The 16,344-nt window shown below is 39.7% G+C and overlaps 1 protein-coding gene across 3 annotated transcripts in view; it reads left to right on the forward strand.

The window, feature by feature from the left end:
* Positions 1–16,344, forward strand: part of NRG4 (neuregulin 4) — an 84,257-nt gene that overhangs the window by 39,428 nt on the left and 28,485 nt on the right. Inside the window, exon 1 of one of the 3 annotated variants that reach the window (XM_089538551.1) lies at positions 1,472–1,537. The exons of 1 other annotated variant lie outside the window; for it this stretch is intronic. The gene's annotated coding sequence lies outside the window, so the exon portion shown is untranslated. Of the gene's footprint in view, positions 1–1,471; positions 1,538–15,825; positions 15,894–16,344 lie in introns of those variants that run through there. One more of the 3 variants, XM_089538550.1, reaches the window with a different exon arrangement.

Here is a 16,344-nt window from a genome sequence, read left to right on the forward strand (position 1 = left end):
GGCTATCCAGTCCAACCCTTTTCTGCCATGCAGGAACTCACAATCAAAGCACCTCACAAAAGACGGCCCTATATATATATATATATATATGAATGGAATTAAACTATTTGTGGTATTTCTTTTAAATCTTTATTTTTATTTTTTATGGTTTCTGTTTCTAATGGCTTGCTACCTCTTTCTAATTCATTCTGAAATTGCAACAATCTGGAGTTGTTTCAATGAGAAGAGTTTGTCTCGAAAATTAAAACTGTATCATTTTACACAATGCAGATTACTAGGCAGTTGCACCAATTTCTGATACTATTCTTCATACATAATTATATATCTATAGATATGCAGAAAAGATACTGTAACCCACAGTCTTAATTATTCTTCCTTTTGTTACTCTGAGTTGCATAACTTTCTCTGCTTCTGTTCCTGTCTATCTTTCATATGTAATTTCAGTATATATTATTATTAATTCTATTCTTGACATCATTATCTTTTCTATCTATTTAAGTTTTGTAGTGTTGCTTATTTGCTCCAACTTGTTTTTACAAAAAACATCTCTATTATTTTTCTGTTGTTTCTGATGGTTTCCTCTTTAGCCAGTTCATCCATGGCTCCATCCGCACTGCAGAAATAATCCAGTTTGACACCACTTTAACCACCATGGCACATTCCTGTGGGATTCTGGGATGTGTTGTTCGTCACGCTGGTTTTTAAGGTGGGCCACAACCAACTACAATTCCCAGAATTCCATAGCATGGAGCAAGGCCAGTTCAAGCAATGTCAAACTGGATTATCTCTAGGAATATCTAGGTCTTCCATTGCAACTCTATGGTCAACGTCCAACAAAGTTGCGCTGGATGATCTAGGAATGCCTAGAGAGACAATATTACTCAAATCTATGAACAAAGAAATGCATTAAATGAATTAACTGTAGGATGGAGCCATAGGTCCAAAACACACTGCAGAAATAGCCCAGTTTGAGATGGCTTTAGCTGCCCTGGCTCAATGCTAGGGGATTCTGGGAACTGTAGTTTTCCAAGACATTGAGCCTTCTCTGTCACAGAGCTCTGGGCCCACAATAAACTACAATTCCCAAGATTCCCTAGCACAGATCCAGGGCAGTTAAAGCGGTCTCAAACTGGATTATTTCTGCACTGTTTTTTGGACCATTATCAGAGATTGCATCCTTTCCTTTTAACACACAGCAAAATAAACGCATGCTGCAATTTGACTCTGTTTTCTGCAAATTAAATGCAGGTTTTAGAGCCTGGCCAGATATTACTGATAAATGTGAGTGGGATTATTATTATTAATATTATTATTATTATTATCATCACAACACAGAAGCGTTAAATCGTTCCTGAATGATCCAACGTTGTCTGTTTGTTCATATAGGCAGAACAAGCAGATTATATAACCAGAGAGAAGGAGAGCAGATGCAAGATTAGATGATAGAGATTAGAGATTACATTGATTTAGCAGATTGTCCTGTGGATGTTTGGGAAAGATTACACCACGGGAGTAAAAAATACCCATTTTCTACAAGGTAAGCTCCAAGCTAAGTAGAACAAATTAACTTAATACGAAGTTACATCATCATTATCATTGTTAAAAAAATTAAATGAACCTGATAACGTATTCATTGTTACCGTTTCCTTCGTGTATCCTCAAGCATCGTTTCATTCGGAGAATATTTAATCATTTGTCCATTGCTTTATGCCATGAATTAATGTGCAAGAAACTTTACTTTGAAGCGATTTGGTTAAATTAGTTACAATATGTTGCTTTATAATTAAAGCTTGATGAATATTGTCAGAGTGTGGGTTGTTACGTTGCTTCTTCCAGTGCCACCACGAAAGCATCCGGAGTGGTATACAGATTAATATAGACATGAGAATCAAATAATATAATTAAATACAGCTTGCAAATTTAAAGCAGCAATATCTCAAGAACATACAGTGGTCCCTCCTCTTTTATGGAGTGAAGGACCTCCGTGAATGTGGAAAAACTACAAATGAAATGATACTATTCTTTTCACCTATGAAAATACCTCTCTAGGAATTTCCAGGTTCTCCAGTGCAACTCTATGGTCAACATCTGCCAGAGGTTGGTCAAAGAATGGCACTGGAGGACCTACAAATGCCTAGAGAAGTGTGTTGTCTAGGAACGTCTAAGTCCTCCAGCACAACTCTATGGTCAACTTCTGGCAGAGTTGCGCTGGAGGACCTAGAGATTCCTAGAGAGAGAACATATTAATCCAAACCGCAGATAATCAAATCCGCAAAAGTCAAAGCCGGAAACATGGAGGGCAAACTTTAATATATATATATTTTAAACAACTATCTAAAATCCTTCCCTATGGAGTTTATCACATGGAGGAAAATCGCGCAGTGACTATTAAATTGCAATTAAGATTTTCATACACAGTGGTCATTATCCCAGGAATAATCAGGGAATAACCAGGCACTGAACAGCAACAAATCATTCACGGGATTTTCCGGTGAATTATTTGTTGCTGTTTATTGAGTGATTATTCCTGGGTTAATGGCTCTTTGATCAATAATCTTTCATTTTGATTTTGATAGCCACGCAGTGTGAAAACCTTTAGTGCAATTGTGCGATTTTTGCGGGATATTCCTGGGATAATGATACTTTATTAATGATGTCGTGTGAAAATCTTAACTATGAATGCAAGATTTTCACAGGATAAACCCCGTTTACACATCCTATTGTCCCCGTGTGATAAACTCCTATGTCTAAAAGCAAAAAAACAATTCCACAAAACCCAGAAAGAGCAGTCCAAAGCAGAAACAATCCAGTCTGAGCATATCACTTTGTGTTTGCTCTGCTACTTTCCCCTAAAGGGTTAGTATGCAAAGGGATCTTGCGTAGCACTTTTAAAACTAACCGTGCAAAACAATTTGTAGCCTAAGCTTTGGTAGACTTGATCTGCTTCCTCAGATGCATGGAGTGAATCCACAAGTTTTACATTTCTATGGCTGTCCATACCATCTGACTATAAAGATCCTTCAATCTAGACAATGAGGAACTTGATATAGTTAAAGAATTCCCATATCTAGGACCAGACATTGAACAGAATGGAGACTGCAGTCAAGAAAGACGAAGAAGACTAGGAATGGGAAGGGCAGCTATGAAAGAACTGGAAAAGATACTGAAGAGCAAAGACATACAACAGAATTGTTCAGGCCATCGTATTTCCAATGACCATGTATGGATGGATGCGAGAGATGGATATTGAAGGAAGCAGACGGAAAGAAAATCAACTCATTTGCAATATGGTGCTGGAGAAGAGTACTTAGGATCCCATGGACAGCCAAGGAGACAAAGAAATGGGTTCTTGAACAGATCGGACCATGGCTCTCCTTAGAAGCTAAGATGATCAAGCTGAGACTATCGTACTTTGGCCACATCATGAGAAGGCATGGATCACTAGAAAAAACATGAATGCTAGGAAAGGTGGAAGGTAGAAGAAAGAGAGGAAGACCATAAACCAGATGGACAGACCTGATCAGCCGAGTTTTGGGCAAGGGCTTGCAGGATCTGAGCAAAGCAGAGGAGGATAAGGATTTTTGGAGTTGTCTCATCCATAGGGTCTCCATGAGTCAGAGCTGACTCGAGGCCAGCTACCAAGAAGAACATATTAAATGCTACAAGGGTATTTTTAGGGAGTTCCCAGGGTACTGTACATTTTTACGCATCTGTCAACTAATTTACAGACAGGATCCCAGTGTGAAATCAAGCATTCAGAAATAATGGGGGCAGCTGTTCTGAATTTCATTCATGCATCCCTTACTGAATGCCGTTGGTTTTCAGGAGGGAATTTAGTCTGTTATGAGCACTGAAGTGACCATCAATTGCTGTCAATGTTCAGCAGTGTCCAAAACATATAGCTCAGTGTTTATCATTTGTTTAGTTTTGTGGAGGAGAGGATAATAAGTTTAGTATTTTCTTAATATTTAGTATTCCTCCTGCCCAGGGTATAGCTATGCTCTCTGTTTCCAAAACCAAGGACTGAACTGATTCTGGGCAAGAGCTTAACCCACCATCTGCTAGTATTTATAATGTATTTATTAATTAAAACATGTATTGTTGTGGCATGCCTTGAAGTCATGCCCGACTTATGGCAACCTGAAGGTGAACCTATCAAGGGTTTTTCTGGGGTTGAGAGTGTGTGACTCACCCAAAGTCACTCAGTGGGTATTCATGGCTGATCAGGGAACTGAACATTGATCTCCAGAGTCCTAGTCCTATGCGCAAACCTTCACGCTACATTGACTCTCAAAAATATTTATACCCCACCCCATTTCAAAGTTCTCAGGGCAGCTAACCAAAAATATTAATACGGTTTTTGTGAGTTTTTCGGGCTACTTGGCTATGTTTTGGAAGAGTTTGTTCCTGACATTTCGCCAGCATCTGTGGCTGGCATTTTCAGAGAATGCTGGCATGGAAGAGAGTGAGGTATATATACTGTATATATACCAAGGGTCACACATTATATATATCATTCACTTCTATGCCAGCATTCTCTGAAGATGCCAGCCACAGATGTTGCCGAAACATCAGGAATAAACTCTTCCAAAATATGGCCACATAGCCTGAAAACCCCACAAAAAAAACCTATGGATTCCAGCTGTGAAAGGCTTTGACATCACATCAGCATCTAGATCCCTAGAGAGAACATATTTAATAAAGTCCATGAATAATCAAATCCGCAAAAGTCAAAGCTGCAAATGTGGAGGGACGAGTGTATTGCAAAATATTGTCATCTAAGCAAGTAAATATTCACGTCTGGCACCTAACAGTCGAAAGGCCTATCTGAGGTTTATAAAGTTGTTATTGCAATGGCTGCTGTAACATTTTATATGTTCTTCAATATTTCAAACAGCTGGTCTACTATGACCTTTCTTGATCTAAAAATAGCTAGTTGGTGTTTTCTTTTCTTAAAAAAAAAATAGCATCTCTCGTCAGTATTTTAAAAGATGAAGGCATGAGGTATTGACGGAAATATTTGAAGAATGATTTGCAAGTAAGGATGAACGTATTGCACACCCGACGTACAGTATTTAGCAAGATTTATGTCGAGGAAGAGCAAAAGGGCTACAGAATTAGTCATTCTTTCAACAAGTGCTGCAATTACAGAAGAATTAATCCACCGAATATTCCTAGAAAAGTCTTCACAAAGAGTACTTTCACACATCTGGGCTGTAATGTGGGTCAAATTGACCCATGTGCCATTGTACTCATAGCTTCAAAAAGCCAATCCATATCAGCTGTACTCAATAAAGTGAGGAGTTTTATAACAGCTTCAGGGCACTCTAAGGTCTTTTTCCTTGTGTTCTTTAACAACAAAAAATCAGTGGCCTCTTGAGAGCCGAAACTGTTTCTTGAAGGGCCCTGACACCGTCGGAGGTGACCTGTGATGTATCTGTTTCAAACAGAAAATTCAGCTTTACCTGTGACTGCTTCATATTGTAATAAATTTGTCAGGCATTCAAGTGTCCCCAGTTAATTTTGTTCTAACTGTTAGTAATAGAACCTCCTAGATGCAAATAAATAAAGGTATTGTACAGATATGTAAAATATATCTTGCCTCTTGGTCCTGAGGCAGCTCAAAAACATGAATAAATCTATATATAAACGATAGGAGAATTGAAGCAAATGAAGCACTGATCTAAAACCAGCTAGATGTCAACATAAAAGTAAATAAGTAAATACTGTATATACAATGGGCCCTTGTTATCCGCTGGGGTTTGGTTCCAGGATCCCCCGTGGATACCGAAATCCGTGGATGCTCAAGTCCCATTAAATACAATGGCATAGTAAAATGGTGTCCCTTATATAAAATGGAAAATCAAGGTTTGCTATTTGGAACTTATGCTTTTTTGGAGTATTTTCAAGCCATGGATGCTTGAATCCATGGATAAAAAATCCGTGGATAAGGAGGGCCGACTGTACTCATGTATAGGTCTAGAAAATTGACCCCAAAAAGTAGCTTGACTTATCCATGGGTCAATTTAAATACTATAGTTTTTTGTGGGTTTTTCACATTGTAAATACTATACTTTAACTCTTTTCCCACCTGGTCTCCCAAGGGTATGATTATATAGAAACTCGCCTCTCCTCACCGCAAACTGTGTTGAGACTGTTTGACTTCTTTATTTTTAAGGGTATTTTATTAGGGTGTTGTGTTGGAAGGGGGGATCAATGGGTATTTTATCGTGTATGATGTATTTTATACTGTTTTAATCGTTTTGTAAGCCGCCTCGATATTGAGGGAGTGGCGAGATAAAAATAAAAATAATAATTATTATTATGTCCCTGTCTCAGATCTAGAAATACAACCATGGCTGTCACAGTGAGAAGTCACTGGGATGTGATTGTCAGAGTATTCATATGGCACCCAGTGGGGACTGGATATGTTCCTGTGGTGCATTCAGTCATTGCAATCCGCACATATTACAACTTCACAAGGCTGTGACTCATTGCCTGTCGCCATGAACAGAATGGACAGTGGTGGAACAACTCAGTTCTGTGTATCTTGGAGACCCGACTTCCTTCTGTCAGTGCAAGCAGAAATGTCCTGTAGGGAAGTTCGTGCCCTTTCCAGACACGTGTCTTATGCTTCCACTTCTTTGCTGTGGTGCCCACACAGGACCATGTGTATCTGCTGTGCAAATTAACCCTTGGTGACAGGTTGTAGCCTGGGTCACACTAATCGGAACTGACTGTGCATTAAAGTGCAAAAATAACACTGCTTTAGGTATAGTAAATGGAGATGTTAGCCCAAGCTCCGCTTCAAGGTACAAACTATTCCAGCTGTAAGCAGTGATTTGAATACGCAAGTAAGCCAGCCCATAACCTAACACACACACACACACACACACACACACACACACATATATATTCCAAAGGGCAACAACTTACATGAATGCAAATCTTGTCTGATTTTGTTATTGTATTTAACTCTGATGTGCAGTTTACTATTTTGTGCTTAGCAGCAGCTAAAAGACTGAGACAGTTTCTCTCAGCTTCATTCAATATGCAATATGGGGGGGATAATAGTACTAAGGTAACTTACAGATCTGTTGTAAGGGTTACAATATTAGATAATCTTACATACTAAGCACTTTGAACACTTGAAATTGCTATACACAGGGGTAATACATAAAGTATTATAATCCCCAATCCAGTGGCCTATTCAGCATGGAGGCAACTCTGGGCCAAAACGCACTGCAGAAATAATCCAGTTTGAGACCGCTTTAACTGCCCTGGCTCAGTGCTGAGGAATTCTGGGAACTGTTGTTCATTGTGGCACCAGAGCTCTCTGATGGAGAAGGCTCAATGTCCCACAAAACTACAGTTCCCAGGATTCCCTAGCATTGAACCAGGGCAGTTAAAGCGGTCTCAAACTGGATTATTTCTGCAGTGTGTTTTTGCGCAATGTGTGCACAGAATTCCCCCCCCCCCCCCGCTTTTTTATTTTACCATTAATTTCAGTGGTGGTGATTTTCATTTACACTTTTACTCAAGAGTAGACTGACTGTCCCTATTGAGAATGAGGTGTTTGTTAATACTGTACTATTTGAGTGCGCCTGTTACAAATAAGGGTTTTAAGTACAGAGTGGGTGGAGAGTAACCAATTCATCTTACACCATGGTTAGACTATTAATACTGTACATCTAGCTCACTATTGACAACACGGTCCAGCAACGTCAGCTCTCTGGGTTTCTGAGAGGGACATTCCTACCCCTCCCTAAAATACCTTCTAGGACTGAACTTGTGCTCTTTCACATGGAAAACATGTTCTCTAGCACATGCCCCACCTACGCATCGGAAGCATGTTGACATCAGCTTGAACTTACTGCGGATGTTGTCCAGTGGTTAGTTATTTGAGCTGAACCAAAACTGGGTCCACGAAGCCATCATATTTTTAAAAAGAGCTCATTGGCAAAATGAGAGTGTCTGTGAAATCTTACATTTTGAAGTTTACTACCTTTGAATTATTCTGAAATCTCATCTTATAGAACATAAAACTATGTAGAGAGATCTCGTCGCACCTTTGAGACCATGAGACTTTGAGCTTTGGCAACTTCTTTCTTTCATTTAGTTTCAAAGGTGCTCCAAGATCTCTCCACATACTGATTCTACAGACTAACTCAGCTATATCCTTGAATAAAACTACGTATTATTAACAGTTCCAAAGCCTGAAAGTCCAATCCCTTGGGTATTTAATTTTAATTTTTTACTTTAAACCAAATAGTTAGGCCTAGCTAAGATATACCCATCAGTGAGAACTTGGCAACTCAATGCTTCTTCTTCGTTGTCTCTGTGCATTGCACACATAAGTCTCATATCTATAAAGAACCTGGTACGGAAAATTCTCAAGTTGAATAGCTTTGGGAAGAACCTCACCTTCTCTTTTTCTACATTAATGTTCCTGAATGCCAAAGCTGCTACTTCTTCAGTTCTTTTTCATCTGTCATTAAAGTAACACCATTTGGAGCGTTCCCTTCACAAATAAAGTAGTTTATTCCCTCTTTAGTCTTCTAATTGGTTATTTCCTTTTCAATCCTTCCTAGTTGTTGTTATTGTTGTTGTTTAATCTTACATATTTAATCTGAAATGTTTGGCTTAAATCTAGTTCTTAGGCTCAACTAGAGCAGACCCATTGAATGAGTGGGAACTTAGTTATTTCAATGCTTCTTTACACTCCATTGCTTTAGTAGGGCCATTTCAGCTACGATTATCCATTGGATTTAGGCCATTAAATGCAACTTGGATCATGTAAATGCAAACACAGTTCTAAATGTTAGAGATATATGCTTTGCCATAAGAAAAAGAGCTTCCCAGTGGTGCAGGGAGATTACACTGATAGACAGAAAACAACATGACAAATAGGAGGATCAACAAGGCTAGAGGTGCAAGAGTTTGCTATGTATAGCATTATATTTGTTAGCCCACCAGTATTCATTCATCTTTTTATACTGTAAACTTAATGTAGTGACTTATGCACACTGGGGTGTTCATATTATTCTTTAGGCTGTTGCAAGAAGAACAAAGAAAGCCTTATAGCACCGCAATGAATAATAAAATTATTGTAGCATGATGACATGGACAATAGTCCTTGAGAGGTTATGAGAATAAATTTCTTACATCTGTAAAGTATTGCAAAGCACTTAAAAAAATCAACTGTCTAAAAAACTATTTTTAGTACTGTTGAACGAATGCAAGTTTAGTAGCTTGAAGCTGTCTGATGTTGCTGGTCAATTCAATTATTCATTTCTTAAGCAAAATAACACTTATCCATAACGTTATTGCATTCTCAGACACCCACACAGACACACCTTGGACATTTCTTCCATGTAGTTTGACTAATGCCTGTGCTAACCCTTAAAACTCCATATTTGCAAAATGACTAACATGCGTTTATATTTAGTTAGCTCATCTTCGGTTCCTTCTAGTTCACCTTTAGCTGTACCCAGAATAATTTTAGCAGGAACATATGTATCAGAAACAATGTACTGTGTCAATAGATCTGCTGAATATTAGTCCATGGCTCAGTTTAAGACATTTTAAAATCAGTGGTTGCCTCCTTTCCAAGTTACAAAGACAGCATTTTTGCAAGGTAGGCCTGGTACAGACTGACTCAAAGCGCTGGCCTGTGCCTGATTTTATGGCTGGGGAGAGTGGAGCGTCCGCATGCTCCTGAGCCCTACCGCGCTGTCCAGGCACCATTTTGGCATGCATGCGTTCACACAGCGCACGCTCTGATGATGTGCCTCATGCGCCACGTCCAAACAATGAGGTGCACAAGGGATGTCACCACACCGCTCCAGGGCACTAATGGCACATCATTGCTGCGATGTGCGGTCACCATGGCAATGATCCATGGGAGAAAGGGGTGCCATCTCGCCACCCCTTTCTGCCCGTCTGTATTGCCCCATAGTCTCTGCATTCAAGACAAGAAGAGACATTACCATTTCCTGCAAATCAGTATCTATAAGACAAAGAAATGTACTTTCAACGGTGTTTTAATTCTTTTAAGTCCCAACCCAATTAACTGTTAAAATTAATGCACATGAATGGTGTTATGGATTGACATCATTGGGCATTTGCCAAAGACCACAATCCACCAAAAGATCCATCGCCAATCCCTAGAGACCCTCATCTACAGGGTCATTCAGATGGCCTTTATTTTTAGTACAACCTTGTGAATCATTTCACTCACATATTCCAGGTTTGTTATTTACACTATGGAACTGCATCTATGCCCATCTCTGGAAGTTCGGTTGCTCGCATGTGCAAGCTTTTGAATAAAGATGGAGTCAACGATGCAAATGCATCTGGAACATGTTCAAGGCATGCAGCGCTTTATCCTGGGTCTATTTGGGTCTATTCACATTGCTTATTCACACTACCAATGATATGGCTCTTTTTAAAAAATTTGGAGGAAAACTCGATATTGATTATCCTGGATTCAGAGGGGTTTTTGGCATTCCCTGCAAACTTAATTGGATGCATTCGGGATGTGCATGAACAACACAGATTCAACCTGGATTCATCCTGGATTATTTTTCACAGTGTGAATAACCCCTACCTTAACACCATCCACAAAACATGTGGGACACAAATACTTGTGAAGACTGACACAGTCTTCCTCCCATCTCTTTGCTTTTCTTCTGCATGCCAAAGAAAGTGGCCTGTCCGTCTGTCTAGTCTTTCAGCATGAGAGTGAACTAGTCCCACAGCCAGTGGACTGAACCTGATGTACTTGGATGTCTTTTCGAGATCTACGCTTCTGTTTTAACTTTACTATCTTTTTTACTCAGAAATCAAAATAAATGACATGGGGACAGAGACAAAACCGGGCTGTGAAACAGTTAGAGTAAATTAAATCAACAGACATTTACATGGAACTACATGTGTATTTGCTCAGTGGTTTGAGGGTTTTCAGGAGAATAGTATAGTCACTCTCTTCCAGCTGTAGCATGGCCAAATAGTTCTTCTCTTCTATACTTTCCTCCTGTGTAGTTCTGGTTGGTTTACAACACGGTGCAAGTGTGGGATTGCGGGAAAGCCCAGGCAGTGTATAAGTTGAGGGCAGGTTTGGGCGGCAAAATTACAGATTTTGATATGACCCTTGGATAAGTCAAGGGTAAAACTTAGGAGCATGTAACAGAGGATCTAAATGATGAAGCAAAGGGAAATGATGCCAAAGGACCTACAAAATTATGGCAGGCATAACTGTTTTAGCTCACACTAAAGGTTGGGTGGAAGAGAGAGTAGAGGGAGGTCAATGCTTCTAGGACAGATTGCACCCTTGCCTTTCACCAAGGGATGGTTCCCTTTTTAATAAGAGTTAAAGTACAATATTTACATTTGACCTGTGGATAAGTTGACCTAGGTTTTGGGGGTCAATTTTTTGACTAAAATTTCAGGACTTATACATGAGCATATACAGTGTGTGTGTGTGTGTGTGTGTGTGTGTGTACACACTGGTGTACCTTGTAATCTGGCCTATTATCTCCAGATTTTATAGCTGTCATTTTTCCTCTTTGAAAAGTGGTTCCAGAATTGATAACAATCCGTTGGCAAAGAAAAATGGTGTACGTGTGGCGGAGGACTATCTGAAGGCGGAAGGCATCCTCTCTCACTCTAGTAAAACCTGACTGTAATCAGTTAACGTAATCTTGTTGTAACAATACACCGGCCCACATGCACCAAAGAGGCCGCAGGGACAGTTTTCTATGTAGGTATGGTTACCAAAGTAGCATCCGAGGAAAACACACTCTGAAAACATGAACTCAATAAATTTAGTTTAAGTTTTTATCACTGCAGTTCATAGCACGCCATCACCGACTGTTACGTCCACTTAATCGCAGCTGAAGGAACAAGTGAGCAGGAAGAGGTCCTAGGGATAATATGCCTGGAGTGGTTTGGGTTCAGTAACAATATAGATTTTCTAGGGTTGAATGAAACAAAGAAAATTCATTCTCAGATAAGACTTCATGCAGGCATGAGAACAACTGAATCTGCAAAAGTTTATTGCCTTTAGTACATGGGATGGAGAGAAGAATTAGTGTGAGCTACATTGGCAAACCACAGATACTGTGACACCGAATAATAATAATAATAACGGCAAAGTATACAGGCACCTTAAAGACTAACAAGCTTTATTTAGCATACTTTTTTGTGTTCCCCAACACAGTTTATCGGATGAACGGAGTGTTATGTCAGTTGGCCAATATGCATGCAACGTATTTGGGGGAACTGAAATGCAAAAGGTACAAATAGTGAAGTCGAAGGCTTTCATGGCCAGCATCTATATTTTTTTTGTTGATTTTTCGGTCTATGTGGCCATGTTCTAGAAGAGTTTATTCCTGACGTTTCGCCAGCATCTGTGGCTGGCATCTTGTAGTTGTTAGTCCCAAGTAGAGCAGACCCATTAAATCAATAACTGGATAAGTAAATTATTATTTACTGCCATTGATTTACATCTCAGAGCATATCCTTAAGGTGCTATCATACTTTTTGCTGATGTTGTTAGAGCGGACATGGAAATTTTAAGGCAGATTTCCTCACACATAAGCCCCACATTTCCAAATGGTGAGTGGGAGAGCTTGTTTTACAGACATATCCTAGGACCGAGAGCTCAGATTCTTCATGAAAGATGGGCATAAAGTAGTTTAAAAAGTCAATAACGAGATTGACCTCAGATAAAATTGTTTGTTTCAAAACATTATTATTTCTAAATATACCTTTTGAATCTTGATTTTTTGAGACAGCTTGTGTGTGCATGCCTTCAAGTCACCTGTCAACTTACACTTTGTAAACCGCTTAGGGGCTGCTTAAGTGCACTGATAAGTGGTATAGAAATGTACTTGCTATTGCTATTGCTAAACCTATGGATTTCATAGAGTATTTTTAGGGAAGGAATACGTACTCAGAGGTGGTTTTGCCAGATCCTTCCACTGAAACGTATGCTATGGCATCTGGGATTTGTTGGAAGTCTCCCATCCAAGTACTAACCAGGCTTATCCCTGCTTAGCTTCCAAGGTGAGAGGGAATCTGGTAGTTCAGACAAAGTTCCAACAGTGGAGCCCTCTCCCTTTGCCTTCAGCTTTACCTTTAGTCCTTTTGTCAGTGCCACATGCATCAATCGGTTGAACCAAGGTACAAACACCTTGAAGGGGAGGATTCTTTCAAGGTTCGTGTGAAGAAACAAATGGAAGCCCTTGGTAAGATGAGAACTCTTCCTAAGAGGCAAAAGTGTTTACCTTGTTATCTTCCACCACCCTGCCACCAATGACTCTTACAACACTTTCTTTCAGAGAATTTAGTGCAAGATTTCATTTGCTTTTGCAAAAGAAGAAAAGTACAGCTTACAGCTATAAGGGATCATCACGTAGCCTTTGTATGTAACCATTGGTGGTTGCACACACAACTTTACCAACTTGCAAGAGAGCTTTGTTGATCAAGGTCAAGAACAGAGGCAGCTCCCTCACTTTTCTTCAGGGAATCCTTTGCAAGAAATCTGCAGGACAGCTACATGGCCATATCTGCAGTTATTGGCTATTCGGATACAGAGAAACAGAATAGTTTCCAATCTATAAAGGGGTGAGACACGGTTGCATATATCACCCTATTTATTCAACCTGTATGCAGAAAGTGCTGCTTGCACATCAGGGTTAGAGTCAGAAGCAGGAGGTGTGAAAATTAGAGGAAGGAATATCAACAATCTAAGATATGTGCATGACACAGTACTACTATAGCAGAAACCAACAAAGACCTGGAACAATTACTGAAGAAGGTTAAGGAGGAAAGTGCCAAGGTAAGATTAATGCTAAACATTAGGGAAACAAAAATAATGACCATGGAAGAGCTACAACAATTCATTCTAGACAATGAGAGGATCGAAATAGTCAAAGAGTTCCCATGCCTTGGATCAAATATAGATCAGAATGAAGACTGCAGTTAAGAAATCAGAAGGAGACTAAGAATGGGGAGAGCAGCTATGAAAGGCTATGCTAAAATAAGGATAGTCAAGCCATCGTATTCCCCATCACAATGTACGGATGCAAGAGTTGGACAAGTAGATAGAAGGAAAAGCCAACAGAAGAAAAATCAACTCATTTAAGATGGAGAAGAGTGCTGAGGATATTGTGGATGGCCAAGAAGACAAACCAATGGGTCCTAGAACAAAGCAAGTTGGAATTCTCCCAGGAAGACAATATGACTAAATGGAGGCACCATTCACATTATGAACATAATCCTTGTGGTTCACACATGTCCCAAATACACACAATGCATTTTTTGGGGGCCAGGGGGCTGGCAAAACCATTTAATCCAGGATATTTAATAATGGTTTTCCCCTCCTGAGTTTTCCTGAAAGATCTGCATCGATCCGCATTTTTGGCAGTACAGATTGCTCTGTATCATTCAAGGGAATAGAGGCGGCTCCATTTTATCCCGAAATGATGGCAAAGGGATTACAATGACTCAAAGAAATTCGCAAACCCAAAATAAAATGGGAACAAATCCAATATGCATCTGCTTGGTGAGCTGCATCTCCTCGGGATAAAAAAACGAGTGTGAGAATGCCCCCTGAGACTTAGTTTTTTGTGGGGTTTTTCAGGCTATGTGGCCATTTTCTGGGTGTCGATTTAATGAATGAAGCTGTCTGGGTGTTTACAGATTTCAGTGAATTTCCAATGCAGGGTCCAAACACAAATCAAGGAAAGTGAGAGACACTGCAGACTGGGCCAGCCAGAAAAATCAGCAATAACAGAACATGTTATAAACCATCCTGGACATAAAATGCTATTTGAAAACACTAAAATCTTGGACCATGCCAACAATCAGGGTCAGGATGGTTCCCCAGCAGACAATGGATCATGAATTAAATAGACACCCTGAAGCCTTGCCATTCACCAACAGAACAATATACAGATTAACATGTAAATCGCTTCCTCTCAACCAACAGTATATACACCCCACTCTCTTCCATGCCAGCATTCTCTACTGATCCCAGCCAGAGATGCTGGCAAAACGTCAGGAATAAACTCTTCCAGAACATGACCACATAGCTTCAAAAAACCTACAAAAAGCTATGGATTCCAGCCATGAAAGCCTTCGACTTCACTCACCGGAGAATGTTGTATTTTGGTCACATCATGAAAAGGCATGAATCATTAGAAAAGATAATGATGCTGGGAAAGGTAGATGGCAGTAGAAAGAAAGGAAGACCATGCACCAGATGGTCTGAGTCCACAGGACAGTTGAAAGCAGATCCCATAGATAGCAATTTTTAGGTTGCTATCTATGGGTTGCTTTCTAAAATTTACTCTGTTTCTTCCGTACAATGTGCGCATAACAAGCAGTACACCACTTCTGTCTCATATGCACTTTCACATGATCGCACCTTGAACTAGAGTCCATGCAATCTGCATTTAACTACCGACAAGAAAAAGGATCCCTGTCAAAACCACCAGGCTTTGGAAAATTTATCAATTTCAATTTATTGGGTCTCAAATGCCTTTCTGAGGAGATACGGGGGGGTCCCATGGAGTACCATTTGAACACTGCTGACTACTCCCTTGACTATGTTGGTGGCATTTTTATGACAAGGTTCCAAGTAAAGCGATATCGTTTTGCAAACAAAATGAGTCATCCTGTCATTTCTAGATAGAAAGATTATTTCCTACACCGTGTAACAAAATGTTTCCCTGAGACAATCAGTTGCTGCGAGAGATTCAGTGACGTGTGCATTTTTTCACATCAGTTCAGCAGCATGCCTATTTGTAATGCAAAACTGTGAAATCTAGTTTGTATGAGCAGTTTCCATGGCTGCGCATCTAAAACGCAAGCGGCTTGAAGGACAGGTAAGAGGCCTTTTTTCATGCAACAGATTGATTGTATCTAGAAGTCTGGAAGGTGCTTGAAGAGGTTTGATTCAAAATAGGACCCATGAATAGTTAAAAATAAATATTTTAATATACTCAGCCAGGCAAGAAACATGATGTGTAACTATTTTGGTTTGTTTTTGTAAAATCACAAAAATTATCACTCTGTAGAGTGAGACTAAATTGAAAATAGTTTATCTCACAGCAGCACCAAGTATTATTGATGGCACCTCTTCTTACGCCAGCTATGCCAGAGATTTTAACAAATCTGAAATGGGGTTGGGTTGCTAAAAATGTAAATTTGCCTTTTGAGTTCTCCATGTGCAAATGGAGAAGTTGAAAACTCACCATATCATTACAGATCTTAGCATTTAAAACCTTACACGCAAATGCTCACATACATATTTGAGAATCGGAGTGGCAACCTCCC

This window comes from Sceloporus occidentalis, unplaced genomic scaffold (genome assembly GCF_023333645.1).
Source record: "Sceloporus occidentalis isolate IW3139 unplaced genomic scaffold, rSceOcc1.0.p SCAF_9, whole genome shotgun sequence".
Classification (NCBI taxonomy): domain Eukaryota; kingdom Metazoa; phylum Chordata; class Lepidosauria; order Squamata; family Phrynosomatidae; genus Sceloporus; species Sceloporus occidentalis.